Genomic DNA, 7,039 nt, shown 5'->3' with positions numbered 1-7,039 from the left:
GCTGAATAAAAACCAAACATTTATAACCCTGGGGGGGGGGCGGAGAGAGAGGCATAGGAAAAATGATTGCAGAAACTTCTACATGTGTGCACAGCAACATGTAGCATATTAGGTTTAAATATCAGTGTGTAAATAGTGAACATTTGGGTCTGTGTGTGTGTGTGTGTCATTGTTGTGCTTATCAGGAACAATTTTCACCACTCAGTCGGTCAGCACAGAGGCCACAGGCTGAGCTTCATAACAACCACTGTTTCTCTGTACTTTCATATCTGCTTCTTCTCTTCAGATAAAGTCAGTCTGCGTAATCAAGGTTAAAACTAGAAACTTCTGTCTCAGTAAGCAGAACAAATAAAAGGGAAGATTTGTACACCTATTGCATGTAATTTGTTTATAAATGGTTAAAAGGCTAAAGCCTTTTTTCTTTTTTTTTCTTCTTTTTTTTTTAAACGTCTACTCTTATTTCCAGGTTTTCCATGACTGTGGAGTCTTGGTCTTCCTTTCATCATGAATACGACTGCTGGCTCCTGTACGGCAGAGATGCCGTATGGATACCAACCCCGTTTGAAAGGGCTTTACATTGCCACTGAGCTCATCATCGCAGTTCTAGCTATAATAGGCAACTTACTGGTTTGTCTGGCTGTCACCCGCAACAAAAAACTTCGCACTGTCACCAATTACTTCCTGGTGAGGAAATCTGTTTCTTCAAAATCCGTTTTATCCCAATCTGAAATGTGGGATTCTTATCATATCATACAAACCAAAAGGCAGATATTTAAAGGACCAAAAGTGTGTTTTACTCTGTATGCATGTGTGTGAAGGTATCATTGGCAGTGGCGGACATCCTGGTGGGCTTGGTGGCTATTCCCTGTGCAGTGCTGACAGACCTGGGTCAACCTCACCATAATCTGCCCCTCTGCCTGTTGCTGCTTAGCATCCTGATGGTGCTCACACAGGTAGGAACACTTACCCAGTGGCTTTAGTGAGAATTTCTGCAGGACACCAGTACCACTCAGCTTTGTGCCGCCCATGACAATTGTGATAGGTTTAAAGAAATGCCAATAAACCAGAGCACGTTTTTCTCCCATTCCGGAATGTGGACTTGCCAGCCCTCCTCCACAGAATGTGGCAAGAAATCAGTGGCGTTTTTTTTCATGTCACATGGGGGGCGGCAAATCCTCTGCACCGCAAAGCGTTTTTCTGTTTTCTATCATTTCACTGTGTGGGGAATTGGCAGATCAGCGCCCCCAGCAGCTGCAGGCGCCCATACTTTCACAATGAAATGGACTAGTCCGTAACAGTGCGCCGCGGCACGAAAGATAAACACAAAGTGACAGGAGAAATGGGAAGTACACAGAGACGGACCAAGACGTCTAAACCCTTTTTTTTATGTCAAAATCCTATTGACACCCCTTTACTATGAAAATCTCATATTTTGAAACTGCCGCTGAAAATGGGCGAATCTCAACAAAGCTGGAAGTTGATGTCAACCTCCCAAGACCTGTAACTTTGTCACGCCCATGGGTGTATTAAGAGAACGGTCACGCCCCAACATTTACATAGGCTATACAACTGACCTGAGATCAGATAGTCTTCTGAATCTAGGTCGCGCAGATCTTTGTAGTGCTTGTAGCAGTGTTTATTTCCCCAATTGTATGTTTAAATAACTCAACACATTATAATTACACACATGAAAAGATTAACTGGAACTGTGGTAAGAGATTGCTGGCGTAACAAGCTCGCTGACCGCAATCTCGCTCACAAACACGGGCCATTTAGCTAGCAGTAAGAGGGGAGTTGCATGCCCTGGAGCTCTGTCAGGGCAGCAGCGTTTGGTTTTCCATTAGCGCAAAAAAACAGCGACTTTGCGCGGATATGGAGTGCTGTGGGCTGCCGTGACGGAGCTCCAAGTACCTCATAGCAGGCCGGGGTCTGTGAAGGAAGGCAGGCCTAGTGGCAAGGCAGCACCGGATGCTGAACTCCGACACACATTCTTACCAAATTTGCAATTGGCCATCAATTTTCGTAAAACGGCCCATATTTGAGCTTTATATAGTTGATTTCTCGCTAAAAAAAAAGTCTCAGAAGTGAATTTAATAAGGAAATAGCCCGATAAACAATGTATAACTTTGCAGTGTCTTAAATATGAGACCTGCTGTCGAGTCTCCCATGTGTTTCTATGTACTTTGCTCAAACCAATCAGCACGTAGCTCATTCTGAATATTCATGAGCATACCATATTTGGAAGAAAAGCTCTTGTTCCAAATAGAGCCATATTCACAGGGTAGTTAAGGCCCTAATAAAATAGCATTCGGGCAATTTTCAGCCCAACCAATGTTACATACCCTATTAGGAGACCTTAAGGAACAGTGTAAAATACTCTATATAATCATTCTATCACCCCTTTAAAACACTTTTGCCCTTGATAAAACTGAGTGGTGGACAAACTGTTGATGATAACACTACAACAATAAAGAAGTAGGCATGCTTTACTGTATGATTGCATTAGTAGCCTATATAAACGTTGCACATCATGCAAACGTTCTTAACGACAATTGTAGCTTTTCTATCTGCATTGACAAACAAAAATGATGATGAATCATGATAGACCTCTTCAAATTATAGTATAGGGCCTCTTGAAATGATATATATATATATATATATATATATATACACACACATATATATATATATATATATATATATATATATAGAGAGAGAGAGAGAGAGAGAGAGAGAGAGAGAGCGAGCTTGTTTTATGATTCATTAGGAGTATACAGTTTTAGTGTATTAATAAATGGCACTTTGTTGAAGTATTTAATGTGTCAACTCTCACTGATTCTTGCTTACTCATTACATGGCATTAGTAGTTTTAGGAGTAGGAATTGGTATACATATTCAGGGGAGCGCAAGGATGGGTACAGCTTTATCAATACTAGTTAAACAGTTGTGCTTGGAGGGGTCTCGCCCAGGGCGTCATTCAACGTAGAACCGCCCCTGCAAGACATAAAAGCTGATTTGGGAAGTCTTGGTACTTGGACCAAGAATTCCTACAGAGATTCAAAGTCCTAAAGAGTTCCTTATGAGATCGTAGAACCTTTATGTACAATTTGATTTAGGGACTTTATGAAAAGTATTAGGGTGGGTAGGGAGGCTGAAACTTATGTTACTATTAATACTATTGATAACTAAACATGTATGAAGAATTTAGGATGATGTGCTCCAAACCATATGTTAATAGAATAATAATTATAACATTGACATTGTGTCATGTTTACTGATCCTTCTTTCCATCCTGTTTAAACTAAGAGCTACTAAATGCACATTTGAGCCCCCCTAAAAAGGGTTTAAAATCGCCAATGCCATAATGTATTCCATTTTGGAAGTAACTTGCCCAACACTGACCTTGAGTGTTAAGGTCATGATAGCCCATTGCTCAGGGGATAGAACCTTAACCAATCAGGTAACGGTACCTTGCGCAACTATAACACAAAGGAAAGGGATTAGTACAGCATTATTGCAACTAGGGAGCTGCCTGTAACCATAGGTAACAGTGAAGATTAAAACTAAGAAGTTCTTTTTTATTTTATCTTTAAAATACAGAGGAACAATTTCTCAAAATGCCCAAGACCTTGTATGGCCTTTTAAATGCTCCTTTCTCTTCCAGAGCTCCATCCTGAGTCTTTTAGCAGTAGCAGCGGAGCGTTACATGGCCATCCTTCTGCCCTTTCAGTACCAGCGTGTCATGAACCCCAGGAACGCCCAGCTGGCCCTGCTGGTCACGTGGGGACTGGGAGCCATCTCCGGGTCTGTGCCGCTTATGGACTGGAAAAGACAACCAGCAGGCTCTGAGTAAGAGAATGAGGAGTGGAGATGGGATGGATGGATGGATGGATGGATGGATGGGTGGATGATGAACAGACTAACTAAGTAAATGAAAGCGTTAATGGTAAAAAGACAATCATGCCATACCCACCATTGAGGTCACAGAGGTCTGGTTTTGTGCCAGATTTTGCATGCCTGCCAAGAATTGCATCCACAAGGAAACACTAATACTTTTTAAGGCAAAGTACTGTTTTTTAAATGATAATACTAAATAAATTATCTGAAGTCTATAATTCTTGAACGTTTAGAGTCCTCAATATTTTATCAGACTCAGTAGTAGTAGCCTTTACTTGCTGCAAAGTGAGGTGGATGCAATTTTCGGCAGTGATGAGTATTAGGGGTGCATGCATTATTCTGGAAGGGCTGCCTACATTAATTCAATTCAATTTTATTTATAGTATCAAATCATAATTAAAGCTGCAAGCAGTGTTGAATGGGCCCTCGCCTCTCACAGCACGTCAGAGGTACTGAAGTAAATGTCCCGGGCGATTTACTTCAAATGTTGCCCACAGCCTCAGCGGAGCACGGGGAACAGCTGTGCCGAGTTTCCTCTGATTCAAAATAACTGTTGCCAAGAATCGCAACTCTTCCTGTAAGACCATCACCTTCACAAAGTTGCTCCTTTCTAAAAATATTTTAACTATCAAAATTCTTTTCATAACTTCTTGTCATGAGAGTCGACCGAGGATACATTCAACATTTCGTGCGGATTGGATTAATGTTCTAGGAGGAGCTAGAAAAAGTAGGTTTTGCATGCATTGCGATTTGGCTAATTAATTTGGTAACAGTGTACCGTGGACGGCACACTTTGTCGTGGTGGCGGAGCTGTTACCTCCTCTCATAAACTCTGTTATAACTTTTAAGCATTAAATCTTCAAAATATACAGTAATGCGACACAACAATTGAAAGCTTAGCCTCTCATGATTCAATTAAGCCCGCACACAAAGCATAAGGGGATTTATAGCAGTTATACACCTGTAATAAAGTTGCCATGAAACTGAAAAAGACTGCGCAGCTAGTGTCGAAAGTCAAGTGTGCATTCATACCTTTTCATTCTCCCTTTATCCACATCGGTGATATTGTCCCAAATTGTTTTTTTCATAACTTGCCAAAAGTCCAAGAAATGGAATATCCAAGCCTCACAATCTTTAAGTTTCTGACCGAACTGCAACAGAAAGCGGTAAATAGTATTTCACTCACGCAAGACTTCTAACGCTCAATGTCGGTGTCAGTGTTTATCGCTGAAGTCTTACGAATCAAACAAGACCTCTCATGAGCCAATCGGTTCCCGGGAGGCGGAGATAGACAGTTGGAAACCCAATGATGCCTCTGTATTCAATGTTGGTTTTGATCGACAGTTGCTTGAGCCAGTTGCAATTCCATATTACGAGACCCTCCTACCTTTTTAGCCAATAAGGAGACGATTCAAATGACACCATGGACTACAGTGAAATGCTCCTCCTGTGATGTGTATCTCTGTGTTTCACCATAAACAGGGACTGTTACAATGCATAGCACACCCTGAACAATTTATAATTACTTATTTCTATATATTTACTGTATGTAAATAGTTATTTCAAGTTTATGTGTGATTGATGGGTTTTGTATTTTGCACTTTTTTGTCTTTTTGCTTTGCACTTTCCAAATGGACCTAAGAAAAACGCACAGACATACCTGTAGACAGAAATTCATATGAAATCCATTTTTGAGTCTTTTGGCTTCAATTGTTTTCTGTAAAGTTGAGACATGTGGCTCTGGTCTTGTGTTGTCTGTATCTCACCTATATGTGTTTACAGCAGTGTGTCAGTTTACAGATGTATGACTTGGATGGAAAAAACCCTCCATTCTAGCTTCTGTAACTCAGTGTCAGTAAGGCCTGGAATCCCCCTGACACTTGAGAGTGTTACCTTTCCAATGATATTAAGCACACCCCAGAGTGTCAAAGTATGTGGGAGCTGTACCACTTTTTGTTATAAAACAGGTTAAAAAAAAATCGAAACAACGCCATCTAATGCCGATTGACTCCAAAATTTGCACATATGCTCAATGGCCGATGATGAACAACTGTGTTAAGTCTTGTGTCCATCGGAATAGCCATTGCCAAGATACAACCGTTCCTGTTTTGACACCCACCTACAGGAAGTTGGTCCTCCATAACTTTTTCATAACTTTTTGTCAAGAGGATCCACCAAGTCTATATGCAAGTTTTTGTGCTGACTCATGCCCCAGGAGGAGTTAGACAAAGTAGGTTTCCCATGTATCAATATTTTGCTTATTATTTTGAAAAAATCCCAAAAAAAATGGTGCCATCGTTGGTAATGAGAAACAATGTTGTCAAGTTTCAGGGCAATAGGCTCAAGTGTTGCCATGATACTCAACTTCCTGTTTGGACAAGAAGTTGCTAAAACTTGCGCATTTTTTCACTATCAAAATTCTTTTGATAACTTTTCGTCATGAGGCTCCACAGATACTACCTGCAAAGTTTGAAGAAGATTGAAATCAAGGCCTAGGAGGAGTTTGAAAGAATGTAAAACACATGAAAAATAAATTAAATATGGCCGCCTTCCAGTTGGGTGGAGCTAATGAAGGTAAATGGGAAATATGTCCACAATGATCAGCAATATGTGTAGTAAATCTGGTGAATATCGAAGCAACTGTGTCCAAGTTAAGGCCTTCCACGCATTAGGGGGCACTATGGAGCCCGCTTAGAGGTATGGGCCAAATCACTGTACAGTCTCGCAAAGCTCCCAGGTGTTTATGTGGGCGCCAATTTTTGTGAGTTTTCGTATATATTTAATGTGCCCAAGGGCTAAAACCAATTAGGGGGCGCTATAGAGCAACTATACCACTCACAAGCCTAAACGTGAACTCAGATCAAAGAATTTACTATTCTGCACATGGCTGCAACATTTTTAGAGTTTTTGTGCATCCTAAAGTCCTCAAACAAGTGTTCGTAAAATGAAGATTTTTGCACGAAAACCAAGATTTCGGAAATTTTCCTAAAAATAGCTCCATGGACTTCAAGATGAGACCTATGTTCCCTCAACATAGGTCTATATTAACTTATATACTAAGTTTTTGTTAATTTAGAACCCTGTTGAACCCATTGTTGAAGAGAGATCCCCATCTAGTGGGCTCAGAAAAAAGAGAAAATGG

The 7,039-nt window shown here is 40.7% G+C and overlaps 1 pseudogene; it reads left to right on the top strand.

Moving 5' to 3' along the window:
- Nucleotides 1-537: 537 nt before the first annotated feature.
- LOC114550666 (adenosine receptor A2b pseudogene) lies at nucleotides 538-3,853 on the top strand (annotated as a pseudogene).
- The last annotated feature ends 3,186 nt before the right edge of the window (nucleotides 3,854-7,039 follow it).

Source organism: Perca flavescens, chromosome 24 (assembly GCF_004354835.1).
Source record: "Perca flavescens isolate YP-PL-M2 chromosome 24, PFLA_1.0, whole genome shotgun sequence".
NCBI classification, from domain to species: Eukaryota; Metazoa; Chordata; class Actinopteri; order Perciformes; family Percidae; genus Perca; species Perca flavescens.
The sequence above is the reverse complement of the archived record's forward strand: the minus strand, read 5'-3'. Positions and strand labels throughout refer to the sequence as shown.